The following is a 14,836-nucleotide window of genomic DNA, read 5'->3' on the forward strand; positions in this document are numbered from 1 at the left end:
AAATTAAAAATAAACAAACCTTTACAAAACCACACCTTCACTCTGATACGTCATCGCTGAAGCCCAATCTGGAGCTACATCAGACATGCACTCGAAACCCGCTGCCATCGAGGTTCGGTTCAGTTGTATGAATAAAAGCCAACGTTGCCCAATTTCCATTTGTGCAGGTTGATAATTTGGATACGATAACACTTCCTCTTTTATGATTTCACGCTTGTTTCTTCTGACGGTTGGCAAGCTAAACAGGTTCCAGCGAACTTTTTCTGGTTCGATCAAACTGACAGGTAGTCAGGTATAGGGGTTTACGTTTTGACATCGCAAAACCCGCGGGCTGAGTCGGTTCCCGATGAGCAGAAAGGATAGAATGCGAGCGAGCATTGTGCTGTTGTGAACATAATCAAATTAGGGGCGAAATATCAAAGTGATGTCGCTCGTTTGCGGTTGACGTCGAAGAAACGGTACCTGCTTAAGGCGCACTCATTCAACGTTAAAAGCGAGATCATGTATCGATACTTACCTAGATGTTTTTATTCAATATTTGCCGAAACATGACACCAGAGCCATAGCTGATCAAAAGTGCTCGATATATCGTCATAATTTGCATAACATAAATAAGCGGAGGCGAATATTTGAACTCGATTTCTTCAAACCTCAAAGTAGCGGTAGGAGCTGTCAATGTTTTCGACTTTGAAGTGTTGTTTTGTGTACCCATGAAATCACGGTAGGAAACAACATCGTGATGCTTTCTTTATAAGAAATGTGTTTACTTCCAAACATAGCGGATTCGAGCATGCAAGCGAGTCTTCTAAGACGCAGTACGCGACTTATATATTTGATTCTACATTCACCGTATTCCGCAAGTCGTTGATTTGATGATATGTGAGTATGGTTGTATGATGTATACGACTGCATATGTGTGCGTTTTGTTTGTTTGTATAGAAATTCATGGAAAACTCTATTTGAAGTAACGAATCTATTCCGTTTAAGCAACACATTGAATCCCATTCCTACAGAGTGAACAAACTTAGTGTTTTTCCCGAATTCCGGCAAAATTTTGCCGAGATTTGAACAGCCAGAGTGCTCGGCAATTATCTCGGCAAACTTTAAAACAACTGAAATTCTCAGTATTTGTTATCTGACAAATAATTTGCGTTACCAGGATTTAAGGTTTCGGGAAGACTATAGATCTTTGTCACTTTTGGAAAGAAATTGTCGAAATTATCGAAGCTCATGCATGCGAGCTGTTGCCGAAATTTTAAGCAAGTAATTAAAATGAACTTTTAAAAATAGGGGAGAGCGCTGAGTGGTAAACCGGGTTTTATAGCCTGTTCACACTATACCGGGACTGCAAACGCAGAACCTGATGGTATTCCTTCAATAGTACTAAAAAAGAGCTTGGATAGCCTCGTCTCACCACTGACAATGCTGTTCAACATGTCTCTCCAGTTGGGAACTTTTCCTGACCTCTGGAAAAAATCTTACATTTTACCGGTTTTCAAAAAAGACAACAAATCAGATAGTACAAATTACCGTGGAATAGCTTCCCTATGTGCTCTTTCCAAGTTATTTGAAATAATTGTTCTCGACTTCATAACTCATAAGTGCAACGACTATGTATCTGGAAATCAACAGGACAGGATTTATGCCTAAACGGTCAACATTCACTAACCTAAGTATCTTACACATCTTTTATCATCTAATCCATGCAATCTCGTCTACAGGTAGACGCTATCTACACTGATTTCTCAGCGGCATTTGATAAAATAAACCAAACCAAATAACAATTACTAAACTTGACAGACTTGACTTTGGTGGATCTTTACTGGATTGGATGCATTCATATATTACTGGTCGTGAGATGTCGGTAAAAATAGGAAACTGTACAACATCACCGTTTGCAGTGAGTTCTGGAGTACCTCGAGGAAGTCATTTAGGACCGTATATATTTTTACTCTACCTCAAAGATCTGAACTTCTTACTGAAATGTTTCAAACTATCATTTGCGGATGACTTCAAACTCTACCATCTGATCAAAGAACAAAAAGATGCACACTTTTTGCAAGCTCAAAATAAATTCGTGGAATGGTGAACCTCTGAATGCTCCGTCATACCATTTTCCCGCATGCACTCAGTAATAAGATACGACTACAATCTTTCGCAAAATGTTCTTAAGCGTGAATCGTTCGTGAAAGACTTAGGAGTTATTCTTGATGACAAATTTGATTTTAAGAATCACATTGACTACGTGATTTCGAAGGCATCGAAACTCTTAGGCTTCATATTGCGGAATACCAAAAAATTTGTTAACATTCACTGCTTGAAAACTCTTCATTGTGCACTAGTCCGATCCTCGCTTGAAAACGCGGCTGTCGTTTGGTCACCTCATTATCAAACTGATATTGATCGTATTGAAGCTGTTAAACGCAAATTCATTAGGTTTGATCTCCGAAATCTACCATGGAGAAACCCATTAAACCTTCCAAGTTATAAAGATCGTTGCCGACTTATCAAACTGGATCCGCTGTGTATTCGTAGAAACGTATACAAGGCTGTTTTCACCGCTGATTTAATACAATCACTTATTGATTGCCCTGATCTCCTACGATTGGTCAATTTTGACATCCATCGTAGCAATCTTCGTTCACATCCATTTTTACGAATCCCTCGTGCTGGAACTAATTACGGATATAATGAACCGTTTCTTAGTATGTGTCGTTTATTTAACAGTTGCTCGCAAGTCTTTGATTTTCATCTCTCGCGAAAAGCGATAAAACGCTTATTCAATGATTTCTTAACTATCCAGTAAACAAATGTTCACCATATTCATTGGAAACTAATCAGATTCGCCGAAACTAACCTGTTCGTCCTCCCTCTCATTTTCTTCGTCTTCCACCATCTTTTTGATCACTAATTAGATCTGCACGCCGGTTCTAACCCCGTCGTTCGTCCACGCTCCTCACTGCTCCCTCAACTAACCTTCTTCTTCCATCGTTATATCCACTTTTCTCTTCTATCTCGTCTTTCAAGGAAGCTGCTCTGTAATGCTGTAATATTGTGTCATCTACTAGTTATAGGGTTAGTGGTTTAGCTTTTGTTGTTAGTTTTAGTTGTTAGTTTTAAACGTAAATGTATCTGTTGGATCATTGTAATCTGTTGATGCAAAAGATGAGGAGGTTTTATGCCTGCTGGAGAGAGAGATTACTATATTTCATCTCCAATGGGCTTTTCCCTGCTCCCCCAATAAATAAATAAATCGATGGATCTATTTTTCTTCGGGTTTACGGCTAAGCTTAAGGTGCGTGCGTGAAGTTTATAACCGAGCAGATATTTCGTGTGACCATGTTTATTAAAACGTATGTAGATATAGTTTAGATTACAAGGAGGATGCATTTGGTATTATATTATTTTGGTTACGAAGTAGATATCGACATTACTTCGTATCGTGTAAGGAGTTGTTTTTCGATTGATGATGATCAATATTCCGGCTGTCTCTTGAAAAAAAAAACAGAGCACAATGAACTAAATGAATGACTTGATAGCGGACCTTCCGACAGCCGACTGTCCGGAGTTTCGGAAGAAATTTCGTATTTTAGTAGGAAACACATATCAATACAAAACGCGATAAAATTGCAACATATTCTCGGTAACCGGCCACCCAGAGGAATGAACACATGATAATTTTTTTTGGACTAACAAACAACCCTTTGTTAAAATGCAGAGGATTCCTCGGTTTCTAGTAGCAACATGCATCGAACTAACAATCTTTCCCCTAAGCAGATTTACACAATGTGAGACTCCGTGTAATTCCCAAGAAAGTTGTTTCAAAAAAACATTTTGCAAGCTTAATTGGTTCTGAACAATAACGGAGTAGCAACACACGGGTCTCTAATGATATCACTGTTGATATCTCTATGAGTAAATGTATTGAAAATGCCTTTTTTATTTTCAGTTGGAAAAACTCATCGTTTAAATAACAGCATACCATATTTGCAAATTTTTTTGGTGACATTACTTCTTAGAGCCGAAGCAAAACTATTTTATCCGATTTTATAACAATTCGTTGGTTGGAGTGTTCCTCAAAATAACGTTGGTAGTTAGTCTTCGTTTTCACCCTTTTTGCCTTTCTCATATAGAAAGTTTATGCAATCACTGTGAAAACCGACTTTTGAACCGAGGCCCGGAGGGCCGAGTGTCATATACCATTCGACTCAGTTCGTCGAGTACGCAAAATGTCTGTGTGTGTGTATGTGTGTGTGTGTGTGTGTGTGTGTGTGTGTGTGTGTGTGTGTGTGTGTGTGTATGTGCGTATGTGTGTATGTAACGTTTTTTTGCACTAACTTTTCTCGGAGATGGCTGAACCGATTTTCACAAACTTAGATTCAAATGAAAGGTCCTGTGGTCCCATACAAAATTCCTGAATATTATTTGGATCCGACTTCCGGTTTCGGAATTATGGGGTAAAATGTGCAAAAAATTGTGAAAATAAGTGCACTAACTTTTCTCAGAGATGGCTGAACCGATTTTCACAAACTTAGGTTCAAATGAAAGGTCTTGTGGTCTCATACAAAATTCCTGAATATTATTTGGATCCGACTTCCGGTTCGGCATTTATGGGGTAAAATGTGCAAAAAAAAGAAAATATGTGTTCTAATTTTCCTCATAGATGGCGCGACCGATTTTCACAAACTCAAATTCAAATGAAAGGCCCTGTGGTCCCATGCGTAATTCCTGAATTTCATGCGAATCCGACTTCCGGATCCGGAATTATGGGGTAAAATGTGCAAAAAATTGTAAAAATTAGTGCTTTATTTTTTTCTCAGAGATGGCTGAACCGATTTTCACAAACGCAGATTCAAATGAAAGGTCTTGAGGTTCCATAAAAAATTCCTGAATATTATTTGGTTCCGACTTCCGGTTCGGGAGTTATGGGGTAAAATGGGCAAAAAAAAGAAAATATGTTTTCTAACATTTCTCATAGATGGCGAGACCGATTTTTACAAACTTAGGTTCAAATGAAAGGTCCTGTGGTAACATGCGTAATTCCTGAATTTCATGCGGATCCGACTTCCGGATCCGGAAATATAGAGTAAAGTGGGTTAAAATTGTATACCATCTCTGAAAATGGGGAAAAATCTTAAACAATTTTCTAAATCGACCTCAAATCTTTTCCAATTGATAGTTTTTATCAGTAGACGGTCAAACAAACCGATTTCGGTTATTCTTTTAAGAATCGAAGAAATTTGTTGTGAAGAATACTACAGTATTATATACGATAGTATGATTGATATGAGAAAGGCATCATTACACCACTAGGTGGATTAAAACAGGTTTTTCGAATTCTTCATGCTAGAACCAACTACGGGTATAATTAACCTTTATCCAGTATGTGCTGTATATTTAACAGCTTATTTCAGTACTTTTATTTCCATTTCTCTCGAAATACGATTGAACGATTATTATATGATTCCTTATCTATTCAGTAATTACAATTTCCATATGAGTATAGTAATATTTGAGGTTAAATTATTATGTTGTAAATCTTTTATGTACCATTTGGATATTATTAATCTGTTGATATAAACGATGTGATGTGATTAAAAATATTACTCATTTTTCCCGAAGTTCACTAAATTAATTGTCATGACTATAGGTTCAAATGAGGTCTTAGAAATTCCAAATTTTTTCCGGTCTGACATCGGGTCTCGCAGTTACAGGACGATAAGGGTAAAAATATGAAAAATTTGTCACTCAATTAATTAGAGATGGCTGAACCAATTTTAACAAAATTAAGTTGAAATGAAAGGTTACCTAGTCCCATAAAAATCTCTTAATGTTCACTTACAAATATGTGTGACTAATTTCGATTATATGTGTGACAAATTTTAGTATCAAGAGTAAAATTTCGGCTACACGGATTCCGGTTTCCGGCTTGAGAAGAACCAGAAACAGAGGTTAAACCCCGACATGGAACTAATATCATTCTTTCAGAGATGGCGATACCGGTGTTTACGAGCTAAGATTCAAGTGAACCTCGTGATTTCATTGATTCCTGTTCAATTTTCAATGTTTAATGAGAACTGAAACATTGTTCCACTAGCTAGATTAAAACAGATATACATGAAATCATGATAACTTCTCTACTTTAAATCAGAACATAGATTGGTAGCATAATAGTTCGAGGTATTACAACTGAGAGCAAATTTCCAAAAATATATTACTTTAATAGGTTTTTCATGCATGGGCACGAATGAATACACACACATACTCTAATGAGAATGTATGATTGTGTGTGCGTGTGAAACAAAAGAATGTTCTAGTGAATGGTTCGGGGTGAGTGCGGTTTTCAATATAACGCCTTTATAATTCAAGGCCTAATGGCGAGATGGGCCCATTGTGGCCTTAGCCAGTCATCTAATGACAGAGCAAAGAAAAAAAAATTCAAGGCCTAAAAAAGGTACTCGGGGGACGGGTATAGCGTGATGGGTAAGTCGATGCCTTTCACGCAGCCTGCCTGGGTTCGATTCCCAACCCCGCACATAGGGTCAGAAAGTTTTTCTGGCCCGGAGAGGCGAATGACATTAATGTTAAAGCCTCTATTATTGAAACAAAAAAAAAGGTACAAAATCTATACAACTGAACGACGACTGACCTAACAGAGTTCAATTGGTATCCGACAGCCGATTCCGGTAATTCTGCAATACAACAAAATTCAAAACTAATCTCACATCGATTTCGCAAAGATGACGATCACCCACACACAATTTTTTTTAAATCACGAACTATGCGTTATTAATTTTTGTTGGATATTAATTATAAACTATTTTGAAACAAATGATTTTTACAGGAAGTTAAATGTTTACTGTGAAATGATTATTCAAATTTCCCATCATCGATAAAACAAAATAATAAGTACTCTTCTACCTCTCTATTATAGGACTGTCATCACATAATTAGAAGAAAAGGAATCGCGGTAGAGAAACTGACAAGTTTTTTTGATTGCATTAAATTACATACTCAATAAATATTTTATCGGATGCTTTAAAAGTAGGTGAGTAGTTCATCAAGATGACCTGTAATGACCTGAGTTGGTTCAAATGTTGTTTAAAATCGTATAATGGTAGGAATACTTACTTCCCATTCAATAAAAAAATAGTTTAAAGAACCTTACATTTATCATTGCGGAATAATGTTGGAAGCAATAAAATTTCGTGATGTGACTGAATATTTCCGAGTATAACACTTCAGAATTAGGCAACAGGTCATCAGATTTTACATATCTCAATTTGGATGAAACTTCGCATACGTCTTAAGTTTGGCAAACTGTTAGCTTGACGCTGATGATTTAGAAAATTGATTAAAAAAATGATTTAAAAACAAAACGCATCTCTAAATATTTTTTACATATTCATTGTAAATTTCTTATTAAAACCAACACTTGATGTCAATGTGATTAGTGTTTTTTTTTGAGAATTGAAAATGTTACAGCAAAAACAATTTACAAACATTTGCAATATAAGAACAGTTATTCTGAAGAAATTATCCAATAACTTAAAACTTTTTCAAGCTTCACAATTTAACAATTCCAGGAGAACGGTAACTATGAGCAATCTAATAGACTTTGATTTTTAGAGAGATACTTTATTGATGAAATAATAATTTTACTTTGAGAACTTTGCAAAACTTCAAGTTTGAATTGTTTTAGCTGCAATTCCTAAAAAACAAATTTAGAAAAATATGAAAAATTTAAGACGCATTTTTCAATTACATTTCCCTGTCAACTGATTAGTGTAAGTCCTCTTGTCGACTGCTTGCAAACTACGCATTCGCATTTATAAGGGAGGAACTAACGCAAGCAAAAATGTAAGAAACAAAAACAAAATCTTTTTAGATACATGATTTTAATCCAGACGTAATAACTTCAATATAAGATAAATCAGAATAAGTTCCTGCAAAATATGAATAAACTGAATACTAAATCATTAGGCAGCTTATCGATGTAAAATTTTGAGTCGACCAAATATTTAAGCATTTTATCACTATAAGTTTAACATTGGGGGAATAAAATATTTTTTTTTGAGATGACACTAAATTTCGATGTTTCATACAGTTTTAAGAGTTTCGGCATAAAAAAAAATGGTGGTTTTTCAAGATCGAAAATTGTCAAACCTTTACCACCGGGCAGCACCCCTTACGCATGTCAGTAGCTTTCAAACGAGCCCAAGTTTGTTAAAATCGGTTCAGCCATCTCTGAGAAAATTGAGCGCGTTCAAATATCTTCGAAAAGTGCACGCACACACACACACACGCACACACACACACACACACACACACACACACACACACACACACACACACACACACACACACACACACACACACACACACACACACACACACACACACACACACACACACACACACATACACACACACACACACACACACACACACACACACACACACACACACACACACACACACACACACACACACACACACACACACACACACACACACACACACACACACACACACACACACACACACACACACACACACACACACACACACACACACACACACACACATTTTCCGATCTCGTCGAACTCAGTCGAATGGTATATAACACTATGGGTCTCCGAGTCTCCGTTCAAAAGTCGGTTTTTCCAGCAATTCTAATACCTTTCTATAGAGAAAGGCAAAAAGGTTTGTCCGTAAACTAGTACAATCTACAGAGTGAAACCGTACTCAGGTCGGTTAGGCCATCTCTGAGAAACGAAAAGAGGTACTTCCGAAACCGGAATCTGGGAATTGGTATAATCGAAGTTGGTTCGACAAAAGTGTCTAAGATCCATTTTTGAGTCTATGACCACAATCTTCAGTCATTCATCAAAAACCCAAGAAGAAACAAAAGCGCCAAATTAATGTTTGGTCGTCCACTGACAATGACTACCCGAGTAGAGTTTGATATCAAAAAGAAAACTCCATTTAATGTTGTGCGGTTCGTATATATCGATTACTTAATTGTCTATCGTTTTGGTCGTTTTAACGGTTAAAAGATCAAAATCGAAAGCAGAAAAAATGCTGTGTGACATCAAACTGATAACTAGTTTTGCTCTCAGTTAAAGCACATTGAAAACATTATATGATTTAGATTTTCTCGAAATGACACGTCATGAGCAAAAGCTAAAAATAGAACAGAATAAACATGTTTGGGATAATATACATTTAGGCGATATTACTCGCAAGCAAGAAAAGAGATTTTATGCAATCTCCATATTAGTCGCAAGCAAGGAAAAAATTTTTTTATGCAATCTCCACAAGTACAGCGGAGAGTATCCGGTTTCGAACTTAGGTGATTAAAAATAGGAGCTTTTTGCGATTGCTGTGAACTGTAAGAGCTAGCTATGAGGAGATGGAAAATGTTCGGTTATATGACAAGCTGTGTTGTTTCACAAAGTTGTATGCAGGTAGTTTCTGTCAATGCACACTCGTTGCGTCGCTTCCATTCCGCATCCATCGAGAACAGCAGTGTGGCTATTTGAGTAATGTTAAAAGAATGGTCTCTTTGTCTTTCTCATATCCAAAACTGTAGCATTCAAACATTATAACATTAAATTGAGTTATCTACTTGATCTCAGACAACTCGCACATGTAAAAAAAAATAAAAAAAAAACTCGCACATGTAATCACTTTGAAATACGAATTTACAGTGAAATCTTCTACAACATTGGGAACGTGAATTAGGAATCCGGTAATAAGGTATCCCAGATCATTTGTTTTTTTTTTCTACTAATTGGGACAATGAACTATTATCTCGCTTCTGACCACAAATAGAATTAGAATCTCTTCAGAAAATTTTTAGTTCTTGTGTAGACTTATAATTTACGATCATTTGATGCATAATTAGTCCTGTGACTCAAAATTATGAAGATTTAGTTAAACGGTTTCTTTGTCAAAGTGTATTAATGTTCCAAGATCTATTAGATGATTGATAAAATACTTCTCATAGTATCTAGTGTTAGTGAGTATATGAAGTTCTAAGCATTTATAACTAAGAATGAGAATTGTTTTGAAGAGTGTCTTCGACACAGTTTGTGGACTACTTAGGAATATACAAATTAAACATTCATTTTCTTGGTGGCTCCTCTAAGCCACTAAAGTATTATTAGGAATTAGCACTAGGTTCAGAAATCTGAGACATTCAATGTTCGATGTTCAAATTTCGTAAACAATGAATTTTTCCATACTGTTGGATATAAAGTTATGGGTATTTTCAAAACGGGTTTGGCGAGTAGATTATTTTCGCCATCCAGGTCCCCGATTTCTGGATGCACTGAAAATAATGGTCTAAAAATTTTGGAATGAACTTCGCGACGTCGTATGATTACAAATATCGAAACATTTTTTTAAAACTGAACGCAAAAATTGTTACAGGATCGGATACCTAACGTATCTAGAAGGAAATCGATGCCGTCAAATATACTTCTCATATCAAATTCTGAAATAAGCTCCTTCTACGGCAGACGATCAGCGAGATGGGAATGCCAAAGCCACTATTCAGATTGACCTACTTCAGACAAACATGGTACCGATGATCGCCAATTTATCTAATGACTCCCAGACGTGTGGTTTGACACCAATATTCTCGTGGTTAAAAAGAAAGAGCATTATTCGCGTAAAAGTTGAAAAAATGTTGAAAAAAATCGTTCCTTTGCGGTTATGATTGCGGTCAACTGCAGGATCTCGGCTGGATGTCAAAGCATTTTTGTGAAAAGCAACACAGGATTGAAGGAATAATTCCTCCATTGAAACTTAACTTTGTATATTTGTGTTGCCATTTGAAATATGCTCAATTTCAATGGATTCACTAAGTTATTGATTTTAATGTTTTCATTTTTTGAGTTTCAATGAACTTTTGCCTTTAAACAGCAAAATGATAACATAATGTGATATTATTTGAAAATTTCATGAGTCGATATCATATTAGGATTGCAATCTGATGTTGCTATCAGAATCAGATTTTAATTTGTTCACATTTTGATGTTAGACTTTACTCGGGATACCGATTGGAATAGTTTTGAGACAAGTTTAGAAATTATTTTACTTTTTATTACTGGTGCTTTCGGAATCAGAAACCGAGAACCAGCATAGCCGGAATCGGGTTGTTTGGTTGTCTATTGACATAGGCTACCGATTAGAATAGTTTCGAGGCAAGTTAAGAAATTTTTTTACGTGTTTTGTTTCGCCGCTTTAAGTGACGGATTATTTGTCCAAAACTAAGTTTGATTGGGCAAATGTAAAATGATTTAGTAGTAATTCCACAAAAGAATTTCATACTCAACCATAAAAAAGGAGTAAATTTGAATATGCAATAAAATAAATTTCTTTCATATTTCAACTCGTGATGAATTCAAATAAAATTGGAGCGACATAGGTTTCTTTTAAAAAAGCATGTGCTGTTGAAAACAAAAACCAGATAAGTGCAATTTTATTTGAAAATCCGGTTAAAGTATGTTTGAATGCAAAATAGGATAAAAACATTGAGAGCAAAAACCGGACACATGGATTTTGCAATGCAAAAACCGTTTGTAAACTTCCTTTTTGAAAGAACCGAACAAAAAAACTTTGATTGAAAAAAAAACCGGACAAATACCTAATCGGTTCTTCCAATTAACAAAAGTTTTTATCTGGTTTTTGTACAAAACATTTTTGCCGACTGCCACTGCGGAACGCAGCATAGATCAGGCTGCCCGTAACAAACAATTGTAAAACTTTCACGAGACACGTGTAATAGAAACTGATTGTTTACCCGTTACCATTTTTTCATTCTCTGCAAAATGACATGTTGATTATTATCAATCAGTAGCACCTGGTTATCTTGTAATGTAAGATCGACTCAGTACCATGAGCAGTAATCCTGCAGCAAGACATGGTAGTAGCACATCGTGAATCATTACACATTCCATTGGGTTAGTTCTTTTATTCGAAATTAAGATTTTACTCTACCTTCTCCATACCCAGCTACAAATGAATGACCGAATGATTTTAAGTTCGCTTAGCTGTAAGTATTGGAGCTTGATTATTCTTGAAAGAAAATTGTCAATTGTGCGTTTTGTTTATTAACTGCGATTAAAATAATATTACCAATAGAAATGTGAATGAGAGATTACTATACTGGCAAATTACTCCTAGAGTCGCTGAAAGCATTTGTGAGTTGACCACCATGAAATATGATGGGCCATTTTCATTATAATGACAAAAGGTTATACATGTATTAAAGGGTGATTTTTTAAGAGCTTGAGAACTTTTTTAAACAATAAAACGCATAAAATTTGCAAAATCTCATCGGTTCTTTATTTTAAACGTTAGATTGGTACATGACATTTACTTTTTGAAGATAATTTCATTTAAATGTTGACCGCGGCTGCGTCTTAGGTGGTCCATTCGGAAAGTCCAATTTTGGGCAACTTTTTCGAGCATTTCGGCCGGAATAGCCCGAATTTCTTCGGAAATGTTGTCTTCCAAAGTTGGAATAGTTACTGGCTTATTTCTGTAGACTTTAGACTTGACGTAGCCCCACAAAAAATAGTCTAAAGGCGTCAAATCGCATGATCTTGGTGGCCAACTTACCGGTCCATTTCTTGAGATGAATTGTTCTCCGAAGTTTTCCCTCAAAATGGCCATAGAATCGCGAGCTGTGTGGCATGTAGCGCCATCTTGTTGAAACCACATGTCAACCAAGTTCAGTTCTTCCATTTTTGGCAACAAAAAGTTTGTTAGCATCGAACGATAGCGATCGCCATTCACTGTAACGTTGCGTCCAACAGCATCTTTGAAAAAATACGGTCCAATGATTCCACCAGCGTACAAACCACACCAAACAGTGCATTTTTCGGGATGCATGGGCAGTTCTTGAACGGCTTCTGGTTGCTCTTCACTCCAAATGCGGCAATTTTGCTTATTTACGTAGCCATTCAACCAGAAATGAGCCTCATCGCTGAACAAAATTTGTCGATAAAAAAGCGGATTTTCTGCCAACTTTTCTAGGGCCCATTCACTGAAAATTCGACGTTGTGGCAGATGAAATTATCTTCAAAAAGTAAATGTCATGTACCAATCTAACGTTTAAAATAAAGAACCGATGAGATTTTGCAAATTTTATGCGTTTTATTGTTTAAAAAAGTTCTCAAGCTCTTAAAAAATCACCCTTTACATATGTACGGTTGGTCCTTCTGCTTTGGGAATACCCTCGACTCTGTTTTTACCCTACGCGCTGTTCCTTTTGCTTTAGCTGCCAAATAAACAACGTGGTTTTTACTTCGAACAACTCATCCATTAACATCGCATTACGATCAACTGGAGACCCATTTGAACGCTGCAGTAGATTTCAACTTAGAAGATAACTTTTTTCCATGCAGCATTTTACTTTAGGACATTTTTTGTTCTGAACAAAATTTACTCTTGCCCAGAGATCAATTAAAAATTTTATTTTATGATGCAACCAAACAATTGCGAAGTGATCATAAACAGAATAAAGTGGTTTCCCAGTTATGGAAAACTTTTAAATGGAAAAAACCTCCTGCTGAAAATGTACAAGTATTGAACTATCTTTCAAAGTTTATTTGTATCTAATCACTTCTGCCACACACACTTACTTACCGTATAAATCACAGCTCATTCAATGTGGAAACGAAGCAAGCTTAAAAGAAAACAGCTGGTAATTCCATCTCATCCCTTCATTTCATAACTTTGAACATGAAACATATCTTTAAACGTTCCTGAGCCAAACTGTGATATGTTTTAAAATATTTTTATTATGGTTCTTGTCACACTTTCGCTTCGAAAAATGGTTTTAAGGTGAAATGTAGCGTCATAAAATGCGCGCAAAATTTTATCCCCTTCAGTTGAACGAACCGTCGCACAAAGCATACCAAGAAAAACGGACACATAGAAACAAGAACTCTTTTCAATGACTGAGCGCAGTGGGTTCACCTCTCGTTATATTGGCTTGTAAAAAAGACTGGACGTAATGGATTTTTGAATCCTTCACACTTTGAATATATGCTAATTCAATCGTTATTGTTAGTGATTACTCTTACACTAGAGCTATAAATCATGAGTAATTATGAATGACTAACATGAGGCTATATGTATATGTATTGACTAACTTGCTAATCATGTATATGCCTGAGTTTAGTAGCAAGCATGGATTCTCCCTCAAAAGAATGATTGAAGACGAGATAATATTCAAGTATTGTCGATATCTTTGCCAGTCGTTCACAATTACGGCTCGGCAAAGCAAAATTTCAAAATTCTAAGAATACTTAGTTATGATAAATTTGATTTCGAAAACTTAAGTGTTTTTGGTTTTTCGAAAATCGGTCTAATTTTTGAATAATTAATCGAAAACGCGATAATTAACTAAACCTGACATTTGGCCAATTATATTGATTTCAAGCGCTGCAAAGTTAGACCAGCAGCAAACGAAATTGAAATCTTACTTAAAGAACAAATGCATCTAGACGCTAATAATGTACCTGAGATTCAATTCAACTTGTCTCTGACTGTGTGTACATTATGTTTAAACGTGAAAGAGATGCAATTGCATTCGCTTCAGTTAACAACAAGGTGCACAGCGTTGAATGTGACAATATTAAATACAAAATCCCTGTGTGCATGGTGGACAATGCCATAGACGTACGCGTGCATGACCTTCCCCTGCAGGCCAGTGATAAGTTCGTTCGAGTTCGGAAGTATGGCGGATTTTTTTCCCGGTATCCGAAATGACGTGCGAGTGGTACGTATAAAACTACGTAAGGCAATTCCATCTTAC

General features: G+C 36.2%; 1 protein-coding gene across 5 annotated transcripts in view; it reads left to right on the plus strand.

Moving 5' to 3' along the window:
- LOC131425201 (irregular chiasm C-roughest protein-like) overlaps positions 1 to 14,836 on the plus strand; it is a 402,826-nt gene that overhangs the window by 73,054 nt on the left and 314,936 nt on the right. For 4 of the 5 annotated variants that reach the window (XM_058586873.1, XM_058586872.1, XM_058586876.1 and 1 more), the window contains exon 2: positions 6,935 to 7,048. The exons of the other annotated variant lie outside the window; for it this stretch is intronic. The gene's annotated coding sequence lies outside the window, so the exon portion shown is untranslated. The remainder of the gene's footprint in view (positions 1 to 6,934; positions 7,049 to 14,836) is intronic. 5 annotated transcript variants of the gene reach the window in all.

This window comes from Malaya genurostris, chromosome 1, assembly GCF_030247185.1.
Source record: "Malaya genurostris strain Urasoe2022 chromosome 1, Malgen_1.1, whole genome shotgun sequence".
Lineage (NCBI taxonomy): Eukaryota > Metazoa > Arthropoda > Insecta > Diptera > Culicidae > Malaya > Malaya genurostris.